Source organism: Platichthys flesus, chromosome 10 (genome assembly GCF_949316205.1).
Source record: "Platichthys flesus chromosome 10, fPlaFle2.1, whole genome shotgun sequence".
NCBI classification, from domain to species: domain Eukaryota; kingdom Metazoa; phylum Chordata; class Actinopteri; order Pleuronectiformes; family Pleuronectidae; genus Platichthys; species Platichthys flesus.
In genome coordinates, this window is record NC_084954.1 from 24,494,240 (window position 1) to 24,514,805 (window position 20,566).

General features: G+C 43.8%; 21 non-coding genes across 21 annotated transcripts; all 21 read right to left on the minus strand.

Annotated features, from left to right (window-relative positions):
• Positions 1–110: 110 nt before the first annotated feature.
• On the minus strand, positions 111–223 carry LOC133963456 (U5 spliceosomal RNA). Its single transcript, XR_009922957.1, has one exon. It is a non-coding gene; the product is annotated as a U5 spliceosomal RNA (small nuclear RNA).
• A 513-nt stretch (positions 224–736) lies between these two features.
• On the minus strand, positions 737–919 carry LOC133963069 (U2 spliceosomal RNA). Its single transcript, XR_009922607.1, has one exon. It is a non-coding gene; the product is annotated as a U2 spliceosomal RNA (small nuclear RNA).
• Positions 920–6,089: 5,170 nt separating this feature from the next.
• LOC133963457 (U5 spliceosomal RNA) lies at positions 6,090–6,202 on the minus strand. The gene has a single exon (XR_009922958.1). It is a non-coding gene; the product is annotated as a U5 spliceosomal RNA (small nuclear RNA).
• Positions 6,203–6,715: 513 nt separating this feature from the next.
• On the minus strand, positions 6,716–6,907 carry LOC133962867 (U2 spliceosomal RNA). The gene has a single exon (XR_009922435.1). It is a non-coding gene; the product is annotated as a U2 spliceosomal RNA (small nuclear RNA).
• Positions 6,908–7,084: 177 nt separating this feature from the next.
• Positions 7,085–7,197, minus strand: LOC133963458 (U5 spliceosomal RNA). Its single transcript, XR_009922959.1, has one exon. It is a non-coding gene; the product is annotated as a U5 spliceosomal RNA (small nuclear RNA).
• A 513-nt stretch (positions 7,198–7,710) lies between these two features.
• LOC133962936 (U2 spliceosomal RNA) lies at positions 7,711–7,902 on the minus strand. The gene has a single exon (XR_009922500.1). It is a non-coding gene; the product is annotated as a U2 spliceosomal RNA (small nuclear RNA).
• A 177-nt stretch (positions 7,903–8,079) lies between these two features.
• LOC133963460 (U5 spliceosomal RNA) lies at positions 8,080–8,192 on the minus strand. Its single transcript, XR_009922961.1, has one exon. It is a non-coding gene; the product is annotated as a U5 spliceosomal RNA (small nuclear RNA).
• A 513-nt stretch (positions 8,193–8,705) lies between these two features.
• LOC133962915 (U2 spliceosomal RNA) lies at positions 8,706–8,897 on the minus strand. Its single transcript, XR_009922480.1, has one exon. It is a non-coding gene; the product is annotated as a U2 spliceosomal RNA (small nuclear RNA).
• Positions 8,898–9,074: 177 nt separating this feature from the next.
• LOC133963461 (U5 spliceosomal RNA) lies at positions 9,075–9,187 on the minus strand. The gene has a single exon (XR_009922962.1). It is a non-coding gene; the product is annotated as a U5 spliceosomal RNA (small nuclear RNA).
• Positions 9,188–9,700: 513 nt separating this feature from the next.
• On the minus strand, positions 9,701–9,892 carry LOC133962877 (U2 spliceosomal RNA). Its single transcript, XR_009922444.1, has one exon. It is a non-coding gene; the product is annotated as a U2 spliceosomal RNA (small nuclear RNA).
• Positions 9,893–10,069: 177 nt separating this feature from the next.
• LOC133963764 (U5 spliceosomal RNA) lies at positions 10,070–10,182 on the minus strand. Its single transcript, XR_009923248.1, has one exon. It is a non-coding gene; the product is annotated as a U5 spliceosomal RNA (small nuclear RNA).
• A 513-nt stretch (positions 10,183–10,695) lies between these two features.
• LOC133962979 (U2 spliceosomal RNA) lies at positions 10,696–10,887 on the minus strand. The gene has a single exon (XR_009922540.1). It is a non-coding gene; the product is annotated as a U2 spliceosomal RNA (small nuclear RNA).
• Positions 10,888–11,067: 180 nt separating this feature from the next.
• On the minus strand, positions 11,068–11,180 carry LOC133963462 (U5 spliceosomal RNA). The gene has a single exon (XR_009922963.1). It is a non-coding gene; the product is annotated as a U5 spliceosomal RNA (small nuclear RNA).
• Positions 11,181–11,693: 513 nt separating this feature from the next.
• LOC133964229 (U2 spliceosomal RNA) lies at positions 11,694–11,885 on the minus strand. Its single transcript, XR_009923694.1, has one exon. It is a non-coding gene; the product is annotated as a U2 spliceosomal RNA (small nuclear RNA).
• A 177-nt stretch (positions 11,886–12,062) lies between these two features.
• Positions 12,063–12,175, minus strand: LOC133963464 (U5 spliceosomal RNA). Its single transcript, XR_009922964.1, has one exon. It is a non-coding gene; the product is annotated as a U5 spliceosomal RNA (small nuclear RNA).
• A 513-nt stretch (positions 12,176–12,688) lies between these two features.
• Positions 12,689–12,877, minus strand: LOC133963075 (U2 spliceosomal RNA). Its single transcript, XR_009922612.1, has one exon. It is a non-coding gene; the product is annotated as a U2 spliceosomal RNA (small nuclear RNA).
• Positions 12,878–18,043: 5,166 nt separating this feature from the next.
• LOC133963465 (U5 spliceosomal RNA) lies at positions 18,044–18,156 on the minus strand. Its single transcript, XR_009922965.1, has one exon. It is a non-coding gene; the product is annotated as a U5 spliceosomal RNA (small nuclear RNA).
• A 513-nt stretch (positions 18,157–18,669) lies between these two features.
• On the minus strand, positions 18,670–18,861 carry LOC133962643 (U2 spliceosomal RNA). Its single transcript, XR_009922223.1, has one exon. It is a non-coding gene; the product is annotated as a U2 spliceosomal RNA (small nuclear RNA).
• A 177-nt stretch (positions 18,862–19,038) lies between these two features.
• LOC133963466 (U5 spliceosomal RNA) lies at positions 19,039–19,151 on the minus strand. Its single transcript, XR_009922966.1, has one exon. It is a non-coding gene; the product is annotated as a U5 spliceosomal RNA (small nuclear RNA).
• A 513-nt stretch (positions 19,152–19,664) lies between these two features.
• LOC133962868 (U2 spliceosomal RNA) lies at positions 19,665–19,856 on the minus strand. The gene has a single exon (XR_009922436.1). It is a non-coding gene; the product is annotated as a U2 spliceosomal RNA (small nuclear RNA).
• Positions 19,857–20,033: 177 nt separating this feature from the next.
• On the minus strand, positions 20,034–20,146 carry LOC133963467 (U5 spliceosomal RNA). Its single transcript, XR_009922967.1, has one exon. It is a non-coding gene; the product is annotated as a U5 spliceosomal RNA (small nuclear RNA).
• Between the last annotated feature and the right edge of the window lie 420 nt (positions 20,147–20,566).

Consider the following 20,566-nt stretch of genomic DNA (forward strand, 5'->3'; position numbering starts at 1 on the left):
TGTAGGTGTGCATAACAATGGCTGCTCATCACCTCCGCCCAAGCTCTCCTTTGTGGACACCTGATTGCTGACCTAGACAGCTCTTTGACTTTTCACAATTTCATAAGGCTCAGCCATACAGCAAAGCCTGCCAAAAATAGATTCAACTCATGTTTGTTCCTCTCCACGGAAGTCTTTAGTAAAAGGCGAAAGACTTGTGCGTTATGAAGAGAAACCAGAGTCAGCATGGCCCTCTGCTCGAGAGCAGCGGTGGACCCTCTCGGTCACAGTCACCACCTTCGCGGTGGGCCTCTCTTTGCTTTCCGCATGTCAGATTCTAGTATACAACATTCCCACCACGCCCCCATCTGCCAACACAAATTATACAAGGCTTTATTTGCTCCTGCCCTGACTAGTGATTGGCTTTTAAGCCTTTTTAAGCAATACATCCCTGAACCACTTACATTGGGTCCAAAAGCGGACTCTGCTTTCTCACCAAGTCTCCCAGGAGATGTTGAGTGAAAACACGTTTCAGTTTTTGACAAATGCTTCTGATTCTATTTGGAATCCAGTTGATGCTCATTGTGACCCCGTGGAGATTCATGCATAATCGCTTCACAAGGCAGTGAGTCATCAGAGCAGTTTTGCACACTTGTCAAACTCTGCCAGGCCATTCCCTCAGTTTCATTGACCCAGTGTAGAATTCACCTTGAAACCTCCACAATTGTTTGAGTGTTTGCTTTTCTACAAGGTAAGAACAGAGTGCACCATTCCCAGCGGCACTGCAATGCTAGGTCGATGCGTGGAGAGAAGGGAGCAAGCTCCAAATTTCTGCTCCTCTTGCCAAAAATCTGCTTAATATGTAGTCCTCATATAGAGGACATATCAGATATTAAACTGATAAGAACAGATTTTTTTTTTTTTTTTTTTTTTTGGATTTTTTTTTTTATTTAATTCACTCATGAGCAGTACAATACTTTACATTACAAAGATCATCATCTCTCCACATCTTAAGACCTCCAGAATTCTATCGGACTAAAAGAAAATAAGAGGAGGTACAATAAAAGACTCTTTCATGAGTTCAGTCTACAGATTGTCAAAAATAATTTTCCATCGATCTTTAATTGAGTCGATGCCCCATTTGCTCGCCTCCAATTTAAGTTTTCGCCGCATAATGTCTTCAATACTGTGTGTAGTGTTTTCTATCGACCACTTTTCCGTCTCATTTATTATACTACCTCTTACCTCCCATAACTTAGCCTTCACAATTGATGTAAGTTCTAAGGCTTTGCACACACCTTTGTCCCCCTCTAAACTAAAATCCATGAACAGAACTTTTTCCCAATTCACCTCTTTTAGAAACCCGAATCTTTGGCCCAATTTCTTCCACAATTGTTTTGCAAAAGGACATTCAAATAATGCATGTTCCACGGTTTCTACCCCATTGCATCCACGTCTTGGGCATATCCTATTTAATGTTAAATCATGATTAAATAGAGTACTCCTCACAGGTAATTTCCTATGAAGCACCAACCAATTAAAATCTCTTAATCTGTTTTCTAGACTCTTGCATTGGGTTCTTCTCCACACGTCACTATGAACATGCAAACCATCTTTAGGGTCAAACTTAGCAATCAACGTTTCATACAGCTTTTTGTGATTAACTACTGAATCTCTTTTCCAACACTCCTTGTATTTCTTTGCCCAACTTATCATTTTTTTATAATGATCTGGCATGACCTCTGCTTTCGGAAAACTGTTTTCCCATTTCGCCACAAGAGGTCTCAGATGGATAGAGAGCCAGAATTTAATCAATGGTTGGCATTTGTGTTCAGGTGGGTTTAACATTATTCTACATGTATTTGAAAAAAACAAAACTTTGAACTTCAAACCTAAATTTGGCATGTCCCTACCACCTCTTTCGACCGGCTGATACATTGTAGCTCTTTTAATGTATTCATACCCTCCCCATATGAACTGAAACAGAGATTTTTGAAGTTTTAAACAAACTAAAGCCGGCATGGGGAAAATATAAGCCACATGAAGTAATGTCGGCAATAAATCAGATTTAATAACCAAAATCTTACCACTAATGGACAGCCTTCTTAATTTCCACATATTTAGTTTTTTCAGCACTTTTCCCAATTTTGTCTCCCAATTAGTTTCTCCATCATTGTTATTTCCAAAGGATATTCCCAGTAAAGTCATTGGCCCCGCACACAGAGAGAACCCTAAAGGGTTATCAACTCTGTCCTTCCACTTTCCAAAGTATTTGATTTGGGATTTTCCTGTATTGACTCTAGAACCAGAAGCAACTGAGAATGTGTCGATGACCTGCATAGCTTCGCGCAGACAGAAATCATCTTTTAAATACAGTACAGTGTCATCTGCATACTGGGATATGGTCAAGGATTCACCACCAGGCAGCTGTATACCCTTGATGTTAACATTTTTCCTGATTGCACATGCCAGCGTTTCAATGAATAGCACATACAAGGGGGCTGATGCTGGACATCCCTGTCTGACCCCTCTGGTTTGTTTAAAGAATTCACCAAGGTTGCCATTAACATTAACACTGCTTCCGACTTCTGTGTATAAAATCCTCAACCAACTCCTGAATCTAGCACCGAAGCCAAATTTCTTTAGTGTCCTAAACAAAAAATTGTGATCAACTCTGTCAAAGGCTTTTTCCTGGTCAAGACTGAGGACAATTAGTGGTATATTTCTGTCCTGAGAATAAGATAGTATATCTCTATGCATTTGTAAATTCCAGTTTAGTTGCCTGCCAGGTACTGCACATGTCTGATCTGAGCCGATGATTAAGGGTAGAGCTGACACCAAACGGTTTGTCAAAACCTTACTAAAAATCTTATAATCTGTACAAAGCATTGTTAGAGGCCTGTAGTTTGATATTTTGTTGACATCACCTTTTTTAAACAGCAGGGATATCACCCCTTTTCTCATGGATTCCCCCATAATCCCAGATGTACATATATAAGTGAACAACTCTAACAGCCATGACCCAATGTCTTCCCAAAATATTATATAAAATTCTTTTGTGATCCCATCTATTCCTGGCACCTTGCCCTTTTTCAAAGACATGGTTGCCCTCAGGATTTCTTCTAAAGTAAAATCTTTATCTAGCTCTGTTCTCAGATCTTCAGGTATGAATCTGTCTATATTGTCTAACAATGTTGCACCTTTCATGTAGTCAACCTTTTCTGCTTTAAAAAACGTAGAAAAATGATTAGAGATAACTTGAGCAATCCCATCAGGATCGTTAATCTCCTCACCTGTTTCATTTAAAACGGAAACTATGCTCCTCCTCTTTGCCTGTGCTTTGGACTGTCTAAAGAAGTAGGGAGAACACTTTTCGTCACTCTCCCACTTCTCTCTAAGACACCGGAATTTATAGGCCTCTGCTCTGTTGTGAAAAAATAACCTCTGTTTATCTTGCAAATGTTTCAGCAAGTCCTTATCAATTTGTCCACCTGCATTTCTCTGTTCCATTAATTTATTTATGGCTTTTTGCAGTCGGTAGTATAATTTAAATTCCTCTTTCCTTGATTCTTTTGAGTAATTCTGTGTGTAGTATCTAATACGCAGCTTTGTGCTTTCCCACCATTCACAGACATTTTCATAAAATACTCTCATATGAAAGCAATCTTTTAGAAAACACTTTAATGCTACCCTAAACTGCTGGAGCTCTAGAATATTGTTGTTTAATTTCCAATACCCTTTACCATTTTTGATCATCATTGAGGTTAGTTTTACTGAGAGCATGTTGTGATCTGTGTAAAAAACTGGTGATACTTTCGCCCCTGTCACCTGAAATTCTACCGGACAAAATATATAGTCTATCCTACTCTTCGCCCCTCTACTATTTGACCATGTGAAGCCAAGATCGTCTGGGTTAGCTTTTTTATATGAATCCACCAAATTATACTTTGTAACAATATTTATTAAACTGGCCTCGGCCTTGCTGCCCTCACTTTGGGAATTGAAGTCTCCTCCAATTACCACATGGCGGTTGGTCATGAAAGCAGTGTCAAGACTAAGAAAAAGCTCCCTTCTCTCCTTTGGAGAAGAGTGGGCATATATGTTAATAACTCTTAACCCCTTTCCCTTCCAGTCAATATCTGTTACCAAAACCCTCCCCTGTACCACTGAAAAACTGCCAACCACTTGGACTTCATTATTCCCACATAGTGTTCCCACCCCAGATGAATGGACCCCCCCAATGCTCCACCTAGATTCACCTTTGGTCCACTCTTTTGAGAATAGGTTCACGTCGTCTTCATTTTTCAAGTGGACCTCTTGCAAAAGGCATAAAGAAAAGTTGATTGAACATAAATGAGAAAAGACCACTTCCCTTTTGGCCTTGTTCCTCAAACCTCTAACATTTATGGAAACTATATGTAATGAGGACATTCTGGTAAATGAGGAATGAGACAAAAAACAAAACAAACAAACAAACCATCAAAGACGAGACACTGTGTTTTCTCTAATTTTCAACTTCACAGTCAAATTCAATGCCTTCCCTATGTGTCTTTTCCTCGGGCACCGCGTGCCCTGAGTTGGGGGTATTACCCTCTGGAAGCAATGAGCATTGCTCTGAAACCAAATCCCTGTCAGAGTTGTTCGGAGCCAGGGACTCCACCAGGACACACCCGGACGGGGGCATGCTGCCGTCAGAGTCTGTCACCTCAGTCTGCACTGGAATTTGTCCATGTTCTCCACCCTCCAGCCCATCCACCCTGGCAGCAGCCTTCACATCCTGATCGCTGTTCACCTGCAGCCCCTCCATCTCCCCTTCCTCCTGCGACTCCTCCACAACCTCAGAAAGAACACTGAACACGCTATCCACTCCCAGGGGCACAGCGCTTGTCTCGATCCTCCTTTTTTTCCCCTTGCCTCCCCTGCTTTCCACTGTGGTCCACTCAGGAACAGGTTGGCTCTCCTCTGAGGTTGTAGTCTCCTCCCCCTTCTTCTTCTCTGGGGGAGGTGCTCGTTCAGGTGGATCAACCACATTTGCCTCAATCTCATTGTCCACAAACATTTGATCAATTACCTCGTTAATTGCTCTCAGGGAGGAGGCATCAGGATCTTCGCACATTGGTCGCCTTACAATGCTTGCATAGGAGGAGCGGACCTCAGGGCAGTGCTTAAATAAATGTCCTTCAGACCCACAAAGATTGCATTTTCTGGAACGGTCACAAGTCCCCATTTTGTGTCCTAGACCCTTGCAATTTCTGCACCTCACCTGCGTGCAGGATTCTGCCGTGTGACCAAAGTCTGTGCATTTTCTGCAGTAAATAGGCTGGCCCGAGTAGTACAGATATCCTCTATTTGTGCCTATGGTGAAGGAGGCAGGGGGGTGGTGGTAGCCATCGTGACCATCTGGGTCATCCTTCAGCCGCACACGACATTGTCTTTTTCCAGTCCAAACGTCAAGAGAGTCCCTGATTTCCCTCATGCTCGAAATCACTGTCACATGCTTAGAAAGGAAGTATCTGGTTGCTTCTTCAGTTACCCAGGGATTATAGTTATGAATTGTGATAACACGCTCACCAGTTCGGCAAAGGCTTTGAATCTGGTACTCCCTCAGTGGTCCATCAGCCAAACGATCAGCCAACCTTTTCGTTTCCTCCATCTTGGTGAGATTATAGAACGTAACATCAAAAAAACGGTCGGTGGCATTTCTCTGCAAGCAGAGGAGGTCATCTATCTTGAGGGACAAGGCTCCAAAAAGAATATTAACTCCAAATTCTCTCCTATCCAAAAAAACTTCAGTACTCTTCCAAATGAATCTCAAAGTATTTTTCAGCACGGGAAGTCCCTGCTGTGAAACTGTTGCTGACGTCATTATGACAATCCACGTCCGCAAACCCTTCTCACCTGGCTAGATCTTAGCCAAAAGGCCGAGAAGCGATAATCCACAAGAGTTGGATGTCCAAGCCAACCTCTTGGCACAAATCTCCCTTGCTGTGGTACCCCGTTTGTAGGTGTGCATAACAATGGCTGCTCATCACCTCCGCCCAAGCTCTCCTTTGTGGACACCTGATTGCTGACCTAGACAGCTCTTTGACTTTTCACAATTTCATAAGGCTCAGCCATACAGCAAAGCCTGCCAAAAATAGATTCAACTCATGTTTGTTCCTCTCCACGGAAGTCTTTAGTAAAAGGCGAAAGACTTGTGCGTTATGAAGAGAAACCAGAGTCAGCATGGCCCTCTGCTCGAGAGCAGCGGTGGAGCCTCTCGGTCACAGTCACCACCTTCGCGGTGGGCCTCTCTTTGCTTTCCGCATGTCAGATTCTAGTATACAACATTCCCACCACGCCCCCATCTGCCAACACAAATTATACAAGGCTTTATTTGCTCCTGCCCTGACTAGTGATTGGCTTTTAAGCCTTTTTAAGCAATACATCCCTGAACCACTTACATTGGGTCCAAAAGCGGACTCTGCTTTCTCACCAGGTCTCCCAGGAGATGTTGAGTGAAAACACGTTTCAGTTTTTGACAAATGCTTCTGATTCTATTTGGAATCCAGTTGATGCTCATTGTGACCCCGTGCAGATTCATGCATAATCGCTTCACAAGGCAGTGAGTCATCAGAGCAGTTTTGCACACTTGTCAAACTCTGCCAGGCCATTCCCTCAGTTTTATTGACCCAGTGTAGAATTCACCTTAAAACCTCCACAATTGTTTGAGTGTTTGCTTTTCTACAAGGTAAGAACAGAGAGCACCGTGCCCAGCGGCACTGCAATGCTAGGCCAATGCTCGGAGAGAAGGGAGCAAGCTCCAAATTTCTGCTCCTCTTGCCAAAAATCTGCTTAATATGTAGTCCTCACATAGAGGACATATCAGATATTAAACTGATAAGAACAGATACTACACTTGATCTTAGCCAAAAGGCCGAGAAGCGATAATCCACAAGTGTTGGATGTCCAAGCCAACCTCTTGGCACAAATCTCCCTTGCTGTGGTACCCCGTTTGTAGGTGTGCATAACAATGGCTGCTCATCACCTCCGCCCAAGCTCTCCTTTGTGGACACCTGATTGCTGACCTAGACAGCTCTTTGACTTTTCACAATTTCATAAGGCTCAGCCATACAGCAAAGCCTGCCAAAAATAGATTCAACTCATGTTTGTTCCTCTCCACGGAAGTCTTTAGTAAAAGGCGAAAGACTTGTGCGTTATGAAGAGAAACCAGAGTCAGCATGGCCCTCTGCTCGAGAGCAGCGGTGGAGCCTCTCGGTCACAGTCACCACCTTCGCGGTGGGCCTCTCTTTGCTTTCCGCATGTCAGATTCTAGTATACAACATTCCCACCACGCCCCCATCTGCCAACACAAATTATACAAGGCTTTATTTGCTCCTGCCCTGACTAGTGATTGGCTTTTAAGCCTTTTTAAGCGATACATCCCTGAACCACTTACATTGGGTCCAAAAGCGGACTCTGCTTTCTCACCAAGTCTCCCAGGAGATGTTGAGTGAAAACACGTTTCAGTTTTTGACAAATGCTTCTGATTCTATTTGGAATCCAGTTGATGCTCATTGTGACCCCGTGCAGATTCATGCATAATCGCTTCACAAGGCAGTGAGTCATCAGAGCAGTTTTGCACACTTGTCAAACTCTGCCAGGCCATTCCCTCAGTTTTATTGACCCAGTGTAGAATTCACCTTAAAACCTCCACAATTGTTTGAGTGTTTGCTTTTCTACAAGGTAAGAACAGAGAGCACCGTGCCCAGCGGCACTGCAATGCTAGGCCAATGCTCGGAGAGAAGGGAGCAAGCTCCAAATTTCTGCTCTTCTTGCCAAAAATCTGCTTAATATGTAGTCCTCATATAGAGGACATATCAGATATTAAACTGATAAGAACAGATACTACACTTGATCTTAGCCAAAAGGCCGAGAAGCGATAATCCACAAGTGTTGGATGTCCAAGCCAACCTCTTGGCACAAATCTCCCTTGCTGTGGTACCCCGTTTGTAGGTGTGCATAACAATGGCTGCTCATCACCTCCGCCCAAGCTCTCCTTTGTGGACACCTGATTGCTGACCTAGACAGCTCTTTGACTTTTCACAATTTCATAAGGCTCAGCCATACAGCAAAGCCTGCCAAAAATAGATTCAACTCATGTTTGTTCCTCTCCACGGAAGTCTTTAGTAAAAGGCGAAAGACTTGTGCGTTATGAAGAGAAACCAGAGTCAGCATGGCCCTCTGCTCGAGAGCAGCGGTGGATCCTCTCGGTCACAGTCACCACCTTCGCGGTGGGCCTCTCTTTGCTTTCCGCATGTCAGATTCTAGTATACAACATTCCCACCACGCCCCCATCTGCCAACACAAATTATACAAGGCTTTATTTGCTCCTGCCCTGACTAGTGATTGGCTTTTAAGCCTTTTTAAGCGATACATCCCTGAACCACTTACATTGGGTCCAAAAGCGGACTCTGCTTTCTCACCAAGTCTCCCAGGAGATGTTGAGTGAAAACACGTTTCAGTTTTTGACAAATGCTTCTGATTCTATTTGGAATCCAGTTGATGCTCATTGTGACCCCGTGCAGAGTCATGCATAATCACTTCACAAGGCAGTGAGTCATAAGAGCAGTTTTGCACACTTGTCAAACTCTGCCAGGCCATTCCCTCAGTTTCATTGACCCAGTGTAGAATTCACCTTGAAACCTCCACAATTGTTTGAGTGATTGCTTTTCTACAAGGTAAGAACAGAGTGCACCGTTCCCAGCGGCACTGCAATGATAGGTCGATGCGTGGAGAGAAGGGAGCAAGCTCCAAATTTCTGCTCCTCTTGCCAAAAATCTGCTTAATATGTAGTCCTCATATAGAGGACATATCAGATATTAAACTGATAGGAACAGATACTACACTTGATCTTAGCCAAAAGGCCGAGAAGCGATAATCCACAAGTGTTGGATGTCCAAGCTAACCTCTTGGCACAAATCTCCCTTGCTGTGGTACACCGTTTGTAGGTGTGCATAACAATGGCTGCTCATCACCTCCGCCCAAGCTCTCCTTTGTGGACACCTGATTGCTGACCTAGACAGCTCTTTGACTTTTCACAATTTCATAAGGCTCAGCCATACAGCAAAGCCTGCCAAAAATAGATTCAACTCATGTTTGTTCCTCTCCACGGAAGTCTTTAGTAAAAGGCGAAAGACTTGTGCGTTATGAAGAGAAACCAGAGTCAGCATGGCCCTCTGCTCGAGAGCAGCGGTGGAGCCTCTCGGTCACAGTCACCACCTTCGCGGTGGGCCTCTCTTTGCTTTCCGCATGTCAGATTCTAGTATACAACATTCCCACCACGCCCCCATCTGCCAACACAAATTATACAAGGCTTTATTTGCTCCTGCCCTGACTAGTGATTGGCTTTTAAGCCTTTTTAAGCAATACATCCCTGAACCACTTACATTGGGTCCAAAAGCGGACTCTGCTTTCTCACCAAGTCTCCCAGGAGATGTTGAGTGAAAACACGTTTCAGTTTTTGACAAATGCTTCTGATTCTATTTGGAATCCAGTTGATGCTCATTGTGACCCTGTGGAGATTCATGCATAATCGCTTCACAAGGCAGTGAGTCATCAGAGCAGTTTTGCACACTTGTCAAACTCTGCCAGGCCATTCCCTCAGTTTCATTGACCCAGTGTAGAATTCACCTTGAAACCTCCACAATTGTTTGAGTGTTTGCTTTTCTACAAGGTAAGAACAGAGTGCACCGTTCCCAGCGGCACTGCAATGCTAGGTCGATGCGTGGAGAGAAGGGAGCAAGCTCCAAATTTCTGCTCCTCTTGCCAAAAATCTGCTTAATATGTAGTCCTCATATAGAGGACATATCAGATATTAAACTGATAAGAACAGATACTACACTTGATTTTAGCCAAAAGGCCGAGAAGCGATAATCCACAAGTGTTGGATGTCCAAGCTAACCTCTTGGCACAAATCTCCCTTGCTGTGGTACCCCGTTTGTAGGTGTGCATAACAATGGCTGCTCATCACCTCCGCCCAAGCTCTCCTTTGTGGACACCTGATTGCTGACCTAGACAGCTCTTTGACTTTTCACAATTTCATAAGGCTCAGCCATACAGCAAAGCCTGCCAAAAATAGATTCAACTCATGTTTGTTCCTCTCCACGGAAGTCTTTAGTAAAAGGCGAAAGACTTGTGCGTTACGAAGAGAAACCAGAGTCAGCATGGCCCTCTGCTCGAGAGCAGCGGTGGAGCCTCTCGGTCACAGTCACCACCTTCGCGGTGGGCCTCTCTTTGCTTTGCGCATGTCAGATTCTAGTATACAACATTCCCACCACGCCCCCATCTGCCAACACAAATTATACAAGGCTTTATTTGCTCCTGCCCTGACTAGTGATTGGCTTTTAAGCCTTTTTAAGCGATACATCCCTGAACCACTTACATGGGGTCCAAAAGCGGACTCTGCTTTCTCACCAAGTCTCCCAGGAGATGTTGAGTGAAAAAACGTTTCAGTTTTTGACAAACGCTTCTGATTCTATTTGGAATCTAGTTGATGCTCATTGTGACCCCGTGCAGAGTCATGCATGATCGCTTTACAAGGCAGTGAGTCATCAGAGCAGTTTTGCACACTTGTCAAACTCTGCCAGGCCATTCCCTCAGTTTCATTGACCCAGTGTAGAATTCACCTTGAAACCTCCACAATTGTTTGAGTGTTTGCTTTTCTACAAGGTAAGAACAGAGTGCACCGTTCCCAGCGGCACTGCAATGCTAGGTCGATGCGTGGAGAGAAGGGAGCAATCTCCAAATTACTGCTCCTCTTGCCAAATATCTGCTTAATATGTAGTCCTCATATAGAGGACATATCAGATATTAAACTGATAAGAACAGATACTACACTTGATCTTAGCTAAAAGGAAGAGAAGCGATAATCCACAAGTGTTGGATGTCCACGCTAACCTCTTGGCACAAATTTCCCTTGCTGTGGTACCCCGTTTGTAGGTGTGCATAACAATGGCTGCTGTTCATCACCTCCGCCCAAGCTCTCCTTTGTGGACACTTGATTTCTGACCTAGACAGCTCTTTGACTTTTCACAATTTCATAACGCTCAGCCATACAGCAAAGCCTGCCAAAAATAGATTCAACTCATGTTTGTTCCTCTCCACGGAAGTCTTTAGTAAAAGGCGAAAGACTTGTGCGTTATGAAGAGAAACCAGAGTCAGCATGGCCCTCTGCTCGAGAGCAGCGGTGGAGCCTCTCGGTCACAGTCACCACCTTCGCGGTGGGCCTCTCTTTGCTTTCCGCATGTCAGATTCTAGTATACAACATTCCCACCACGCCCCCATCTGCCAACACAAATTATACAAGGCTTTATTTGCTCCTGCCCTGACTAGTGATTGGCTTTTAAGCCTTTTTAAGCGATACATCCCTGAACCACTTACATTGGGTCCAAAAGCGGACTCTGCTTTCTCACCAAGTCTCCCAGGAGATGTTGAGTGAAAACACGTTTCAGTTTTTGACAAATGCTTCTGATTCTATTTGGAATCCAGTTGATGCTCATTGTGACCCCGTGCAGAGTCATGCATAATCACTTCACAAGGCAGTGAGTCATAAGAGCAGTTTTGCACACTTGTCAAACTCTGCCAGGCCATTCCCTCAGTTTCATTGACCCAGTGTAGAATTCACCTTGAAACCTCCACAATTGTTTGAGTGTTTGCTTTTCTACAAGGTAAGAACAGAGTGCACCGTTCCCAGCGGCACTGCAATGCTAGGTCGATGCGTGGAGAGAAGGGAGCAAGCTCCAAATTTCTGCTCCTCTTGCCAAAAATCTGCTTAATATGTAGTCCTCATATAGAGGACATATCAGATATTAAACTGATAAGAACAGATACTACACTTGATCTTAGCCAAAAGGCCGAGAAGCGATAATCCACAAGTGTTGGATGTCCAAGCCAACCTCTTGGCACAAATCTCCCTTGCTGTGGTACCCCGTTTGTAGGTGTGCATAACAATGGCTGCTCATCACCTCCGCCCAAGCTCTCCTTTGTGGACACCTGATTGCTGACCTAGACAGCTCTTTGACTTTTCACAATTTCATAAGGCTCAGCCATACAGCAAAGCCTGCCAAAAATAGATTCAACTCATGTTTGTTCCTCTCCACGGAAGTCTTTAGTAAAAGGCGAAAGACTTGTGCGTTATGAAGAGAAACCAGAGTCAGCATGGCCCTCTGCTCGAGAGCAGCGGTGGAGCCTCTCGGTCACAGTCACCACCTTCGCGGTGGGCCTCTCTTTGCTTTCCGCATGTCAGATTCTAGTATACAACATTCCCACCACGCCCCCATCTGCCAACACAAATTATACAAGGCTTTATTTGCTCCTGCCCTGACTAGTGATTGGCTTTTAAGCCTTTTTAAGCGATACATCCCTGAACCACTTACATTGGGTCCAAAAGCGGACTCTGCTTTCTCACCAAGTCTCCCAGGAGATGTTGAGTGAAAACACGTTTCAGTTTTTGACAAATGCTTCTGATTCTATTTGGAATCCAGTTGATGCTCATTGTGACCCCGTGCAGAGTCATGCATAATCACTTCACAAGGCAGTGAGTCATAAGAGCAGTTTTGCACACTTGTCAAACTCTGCCAGGCCATTCCCTCAGTTTCATTGACCCAGTGTAGAATTCACCTTGAAACCTCCACAATTGTTTGAGTGTTTGCTTTTCTACAAGGTAAGAACAGAGTGCACCGTTCCCAGCGGCACTGCAATGCTAGGTCGATGCGTGGAGAGAAGGGAGCAAGCTCCAAATTTCTGCTCCTCTTGCCAAAAATCTGCTTAATATGTAGTCCTCATATAGAGGACATATCAGATATTTAACTGATAAGAACAGATTTATTTTTTTTTTTTTTTTTTTTTTGGAATTTTTTTTTATTTAATTCACTCATGAGCAGTACAATACTTTACATTACAAAGATCATCATCTCTCCACATCTTAAGACCTCCAGAATTCTATCGGACTAAAAGAAAATAAGAGGAGGTACAATAAAAGACTCTTTAATGAGTTCAGTCTACAGATTGTCAAAAATAATTTTCCATCGATCTTTAATTGAGTCGATGCCCCATTTGCTCGCCTCCAATTTAAGTTTTCGCCGCATAATGTCTTCAATACTGTGTGTAGTGTTTTCTATCGACCACTTTTCCGTCTCATTTATTATACTACCTCTTACCTCCCATAACTTAGCCTTCACAATTGATGTAAGTTCTAAGGCTTTGCACACACCTTTGTCCCCCTCTAAACTAAAATCCATGAACAGAACTTTTTCCCAATTCACCTCTTTTAGAAACCCGAATCTTTGGCCCAATTTCTTCCACAATTGTTTTGCAAAAGGACATTCAAATAATGCATGTTCCACGGTTTCTACCCCATTGCATCCACGTCTTGGGCATATCCTATTTAATGTTAAATCATGATTAAATAGAGTATTCCTCACAGGTAATTTCCTATGAAGCACCAACCAATTAAAATCTCTTAATCTGTTTTCTAGACTCTTGCATTGGGTTCTTCTCCACACGTCACTATGAACATGCAAACCATCTTTAGGGTCAAACTTAGCAATCAACGTTTCATACAGCTTTTTGTGATTAACTACTGAATCTCTTTTCCAACACTCCTTGTATTTCTTTGCCCAACTTATCATTTTTTTATAATGATCTGGCATGACCTCTGCTTTCGGAAAACTGTTTTCCCATTTCGCCACAAGAGGTCTCAGATGGATAGAGAGCCAGAATTTAATCAATGGTTGGCATTTGTGTTCAGGTGGGTTTAACATTATTCTACATGTATTTGAAAAAAACAAAACTTTGAACTTCAAACCTAAATTTGGCATGTCCCTACCACCTCTTTCGACCGGCTGATACATTGTAGCTCTTTTAATGTATTCATACCCTCCCCATATGAACTGAAACAGAGATTTTTGAAGTTTTAAACAAACTAAAGCCGGCATGGGGAAAATATAAGCCACATGAAGTAATGTCGGCAATAAATCAGATTTAATAACCAAAATCTTACCACTAATGGACAGCCTTCTTAATTTCCACATATTTAGTTTTTTCAGCACTTTTCCCAATTTTGTCTCCCAATTAGTTTCTCCATCATTGTTATTTCCAAAGGATATTCCCAGTAAAGTCATTGGCCCCGCACACAGAGAGAACCCTAAAGGGTTATCAACTCTGTCCTTCCACTTTCCAAAGTATTTGATTTGGGATTTTCCTGTATTGACTCTAGAACCAGAAGCAACTGAGAATGTGTCGATGACCTGCATAGCTTCGCGCAGACAGAAATCATCTTTTAAATACAGTACAGTGTCATCTGCATACTGGGATATGGTCAAGGATTCACCACCAGGCAGCTGTATACCCTTGATGTTAACATTTTTCCTGATTGCACATGCCAGCGTTTCAATGAATAGCACATACAAGGGGGCTGATGCTGGACATCCCTGTCTGACCCCTCTGGTTTGTTTAAAGAATTCACCAAGGTTGCCATTAACATTAACACTGCTTCCGACTTCTGTGTATAAAATCCTCAACCAACTCCTGAATCTAGCACCGAAGCCAAATTTCTTTAGTGTCCTAAACAAAAAATTGTGATCAACTCTGTCAAAGGCTTTTTCCTGGTCAAGACTGAGGACAATTAGTGGTATATTTCTGTCCTGAGAATAAGATAGTATATCTCTATGCATTTGTAAATTCCAGTTTAGTTGCCTGCCAGGTACTGCACATGTCTGATCTGAGCCGATGATTAAGGGTAGAGCTGACACCAAACGGTTTGTCAAAACCTTACTAAAAATCTTATAATCTGTACAAAGCATTGTTAGAGGCCTGTAGTTTGATATTTTGTTGACATCACCTTTTTTAAACAGCAGGGATATCACCCCTTTTCTCATGGATTCCCCCATAATCCCAGATGTACATATATAAGTGAACAACTCTAACAGCCATGACCCAATGTCTTCCCAAAATATTATATAAAATTCTTTTGTGATCCCATCTATTCCTGGCACCTTGCCCTTTTTCAAAGACATGGTTGCCCTCAGGATTTCTTCTAAAGTAAAATCTTTATCTAGCTCTGTTCTCAGATCTTCAGGTATGAATCTGTCTATATTGTCTAACAATGTTGCACCTTTCATGTAGTCAACCTTTTCTGCTTTAAAAAACGTAGAAAAATGATTAGAGATAACTTGAGCAATCCCATCAGGATCGTTAATCTCCTCACCTGTTTCATTTAAAACGGAAACTATGCTCCTCCTCTTTGCCTGTGCTTTGGACTGTCTAAAGAAGTAGGGAGAACACTTTTCGTCACTCTCCCACTTCTCTCTAAGACACCGGAATTTATAGGCCTCTGCTCTGTTGTGAAAAAATAACCTCTGTTTATCTTGCAAATGTTTCAGCAAGTCCTTATCAATTTGTCCACCTGCATTTCTCTGTTCCATTAATTTATTTATGGCTTTTTGCAGTCGGTAGTATAATTTAAATTCCTCTTTCCTTGATTCTTTTGAGTAATTCTGTGTGTAGTATCTAATACGCAGCTTTGTGCTTTCCCACCATTCACAGACATTTTCATAAAATACTCTCATATGAAAGCAATCTTTTAGAAAACACTTTAATGCTACCCTAAACTGCTGGAGCTCTAGAATATTGTTGTTTAATTTCCAATACCCTTTACCATTTTTGATCATCATTGAGGTTAGTTTTACTGAGAGCATGTTGTGATCTGTGTAAAAAACTGGTGATACTTTCGCCCCTGTCACCTGAAATTCTACCGGACAAAATATATAGTCTATCCTACTCTTCGCCCCTCTACTATTTGACCATGTGAAGCCAAGATCGTCTGGGTTAGCTTTTTTATATGAATCCACCAAATTATACTTTGTAACAATATTTATTAAACTGGCCTCGGCCTTGCTGCCCTCACTTTGGGAATTGAAGTCTCCTCCAATTACCACATGGCGGTTGGTCATGAAAGCAGTGTCAAGACTAAGAAAAAGCTCCCTTCTCTCCTTTGGAGAAGAGTGGGCATATATGTTAATAACTCTTAACCCCTTTCCCTTCCAGTCAATATCTGTTACCAAAACCCTCCCCTGTACCACTGAAAAACTGCCAACCACTTGGACTTCATTATTCCCACATAGTGTTCCCACCCCAGATGAATGGACCCCCCCAATGCTCCACCTAGATTCACCTTTGGTCCACTCTTTTGAGAATAGGTTCACGTCGTCTTCATTTTTCAAGTGGACCTCTTGCAAAAGGCATAAAGAAAAGTTGATTGAACATAAATGAGAAAAGACCACTTCCCTTTTGGCCTTGTTCCTCAAACCTCTAACATTTATGGAAACTATATGTAATGAGGACATTCTGGTAAATGAGGAATGAGACAAAAAACAAAACAAACAAACAAACCATCAAAGACGAGACACTGTGTTTTCTCTAATTTTCAACTTCACAGTCAAATTCAATGCCTTCCCTATGTGTCTTTTCCTCGGGCACCGCGTGCCCTGAGTTGGGGGTATTACCCTCTGGAAGCAATGAGCATTGCTCTGAAACCAAATCCCTGTCAGAGTTGTTCGGAGCCAGGGACTCCACCAGGACACACCCGGACGGGGGCATGCTGCCGTCAGAGTCTGTCACCTTAGTCTGCACTGGAATTTGTCCATGTTCTCCACCCTCCAGCCCATCCACCCTGGCAGCAGCCTTCACATCCTGATCGCTGTTCACCTGCAGCCCCTCCATCTCCCCTTCCTCCTGCGACTCCTCCACAACCTCAGAAAGAACACTGAACACGCTATCCACTCCCAGGGGCACAGCGCTTGTCTCGATCCTCCTTTTTTTCCCCTTGCCTCCCCTGCTTTCCACTGTGGTCCACTCAGGAACAGGTTGGCTCTCCTCTGAGGTTGTAGTCTCCTCCCCCTTCTTCTTCTCTGGGGGAGGTGCTCGTTCAGGTGGATCAACCACATTTGCCTCAATCTCATTGTCCACAAACATTTGATCAATTACCTCGTTAATTGCTCTCAGGGAGGAGGCATCAGGATCTTCGCACATTGGTCGCCTTACAATGCTTGCATAGGAGGAGCGGACCTCAGGGCAGTGCTTAAATAAATGTCCTTCAGACCCACAAAGATTGCATTTTCTGGAACGGTCACAAGTCCCCATTTTGTGTCCTAGACCCTTGCAATTTCTGCACCTCACCTGCGTGCAGGATTCTGCCGTGTGACCAAAGTCTGTGCATTTTCTGCAGTAAATAGGCTGGCCCGAGTAGTACAGATATCCTCTATTTGTGCCTATGGTGAAGGAGGCAGGGGGGTGGTGGTAGCCATCGTGACCATCTGGGTCATCCTTCAGCCGCACACGACATTGTCTTTTTCCAGTCCAAACGTCAAGAGAGTCCCTGATTTCCCTCATGCTCGAAATCACTGTCACATGCTTAGAAAGGAAGTATCTGGTTGCTTCTTCAGTTACCCAGGGATTATAGTTATGAATTGTGATAACACGCTCACCAGTTCGGCAAAGGCTTTGAATCTGGTACTCCCTCAGTGGTCCATCAGCCAAACGATCAGCCAACCTTTTCGTTTCCTCCATCTTGGTGAGATTATAGAACGTAACATCAAAAAAACGGTCGGTGGCATTTCTCTGCAAGCAGAGGAGGTCATCTATCTTGAGGGACAAGGCTCCAAAAAGAATATTAACTCCAAATTCTCTCCTATCCAAAAAAACTTCAGTACTCTTCCAAATGAATCTCAAAGTATTTTTCAGCACGGGAAGTCCCTGCTGTGAAACTGTTGCTGACGTCATTATGACAATCCACGTCCGCAAACCCTTCTCACCTGGCTAGATCTTAGCCAAAAGGCCGAGAAGCGATAATCCACAAGTGTTGGATGTCCAAGCCAACCTCTTGGCACAAATCTCCCTTGCTGTGGTACCCCGTTTGTAGGTGTGCATAACAATGGCTGCTCATCACCTCCGCCCAAGCTCTCCTTTGTGGACACCTGATTGCTGACCTAGACAGCTCTTTGACTTTTCACAATTTCATAAGGCTCAGCCATACAGCAAAGCCTGCCAAAAATAGATTCAACTCATGTTTGTTCCTCTCCACGGAAGTCTTTAGTAAAAGGCGAAAGACTTGTGCGTTATGAAGAGAAACCAGAGTCAGCATGGCCCTCTGCTCGAGAGCAGCGGTGGAGCCTCTCGGTCACAGTCACCACCTTCGCGGTGGGCCTCTCTTTGCTTTCCGCATGTCAGATTCTAGTATACAACATTCCCACCACGCCCCCATCTGCCAACACAAATTATACAAGGCTTTATTTGCTCCTGCCCTGACTAGTGATTGGCTTTTAAGCCTTTTTAAGCAATACATCCCTGAACCACTTACATTGGGTCCAAAAGCGGACTCTGCTTTCTCACCAAGTCTCCCAGGAGATGTTGAGTGAAAACACGTTTCAGTTTTTGACAAATGCTTCTGATTCTATTTGGAATCCAGTTGATGCTCATTGTGACCCCGTGGAGATTCATGCATAATCGCTTCACAAGGCAGTGAGTCATCAGGGCAGTTTTGCACACTTGTCAAACTCTGCCAGGCCATTCCCTCAGTTTCATTGACCCAGTGTAGAATTCACCTTGAAACCTCCACAATTGTTTGAGTGTTTGCTTTTCTACAAGGTAAGAACAGAGTGCACCATTCCCAGCGGCACTGCAATGCTAGGTCGATGCGTGGAGAGAAGGGAGCAAGCTCCAAATTTCTGCTCCTCTTGCCAAAAATCTGCTTAATATGTAGTCCTCATATAGAGGACATATCAGATATTAAACTGATAAGAACAGATACTACACTTGATCTTAGCCAAAAGGCCGAGAAGCGATAATCCACAAGAGTTGGATGTCCAAGCCAACCTCTTGGCACAAATCTCCCTTGCTGTGGTACCCCGTTTGTAGGTGTGCATAACAATGGCTGCTCATCACCTCCGCCCAAGCTCTCCTTTGTGGACACCTGATTGCTGACCTAGACAGCTCTTTGACTTTTCACAATTTCATAAGGCTCAGCCATACAGCAAAGCCTGCCAAAAATAGATTCAACTCATGTTTGTTCCTCTCCACGGAAGTCTTTAGTAAAAGGCGAAAGACTTGTGCGTTATGAAGAGAAACCAGAGTCAGCATGGCCCTCTGCTCGAGAGCAGCGGTGGAGCCTCTCGGTCACAGTCACCACCTTCGCGGTGGGCCTCTCTTTGCTTTCCGCATGTCAGATTCTAGTATACAACATTCCCACCACGCCCCCATCTGCCAACACAAATTATACAAGGCTTTATTTGCTCCTGCCCTGACTAGTGATTGGCTTTTAAGCCTTTTTAAGCAATACATCCCTGAACCACTTACATTGGGTCCAAAAGCGGACTCTGCTTTCTCACCAGGTCTCCCAGGAGATGTTGAGTGAAAACACGTTTCAGTTTTTGACAAATGCTTCTGATTCTATTTGGAATCCAGTTGATGCTCATTGTGACCCCGTGCAGATTCATGCATAATCGCTTCACAAGGCAGTGAGTCATCAGAGCAGTTTTGCACACTTGTCAAACTCTGCCAGGCCATTCCCTCAGTTTTATTGACCCAGTGTAGAATTCACCTTAAAACCTCCACAATTGTTTGAGTGTTTGCTTTTCTACAAGGTAAGAACAGAGAGCACCGTGCCCAGCGGCACTGCAATGCTAGGCCAATGCTCGGAGAGAAGGGAGCAAGCTCCAAATTTCTGCTCCTCTTGCCAAAAATCTGCTTAATATGTAGTCCTCACATAGAGGACATATCAGATATTAAACTGATAAGAACAGATACTACACTTGATCTTAGCCAAAAGGCCGAGAAGCGATAATCCACAAGTGTTGGATGTCCAAGCCAACCTCTTGGCACAAATCTCCCTTGCTGTGGTACCCCGTTTGTAGGTGTGCATAACAATGGCTGCTCATCACCTCCGCCCAAGCTCTCCTTTGTGGACACCTGATTGCTGACCTAGACAGCTCTTTGACTTTTCACAATTTCATAAGGCTCAGCCATACAGCAAAGCCTGCCAAAAATAGATTCAACTCATGTTTGTTCCTCTCCACGGAAGTCTTTAGTAAAAGGCGAAAGACTTGTGCGTTATGAAGAGAAACCAGAGTCAGCATGGCCCTCTGCTCGAGAGCAGCGGTGGAGCCTCTCGGTCACAGTCACCACCTTCGCGGTGGGCCTCTCTTTGCTTTCCGCATGTCAGATTCTAGTATACAACATTCCCACCACGCCCCCATCTGCCAACACAAATTATACAAGGCTTTATTTGCTCCTGCCCTGACTAGTGATTGGCTTTTAAGCCTTTTTAAGCGATACATCCCTGAACCACTTACATTGGGTCCAAAAGCGGACTCTGCTTTCTCACCAAGTCTCCCAGGAGATGTTGAGTGAAAACACGTTTCAGTTTTTGACAAATGCTTCTGATTCTATTTGGAATCCAGTTGATGCTCATTGTGACCCCGTGCAGATTCATGCATAATCGCTTCACAAGGCAGTGAGTCATCAGAGCAGTTTTGCACACTTGTCAAACTCT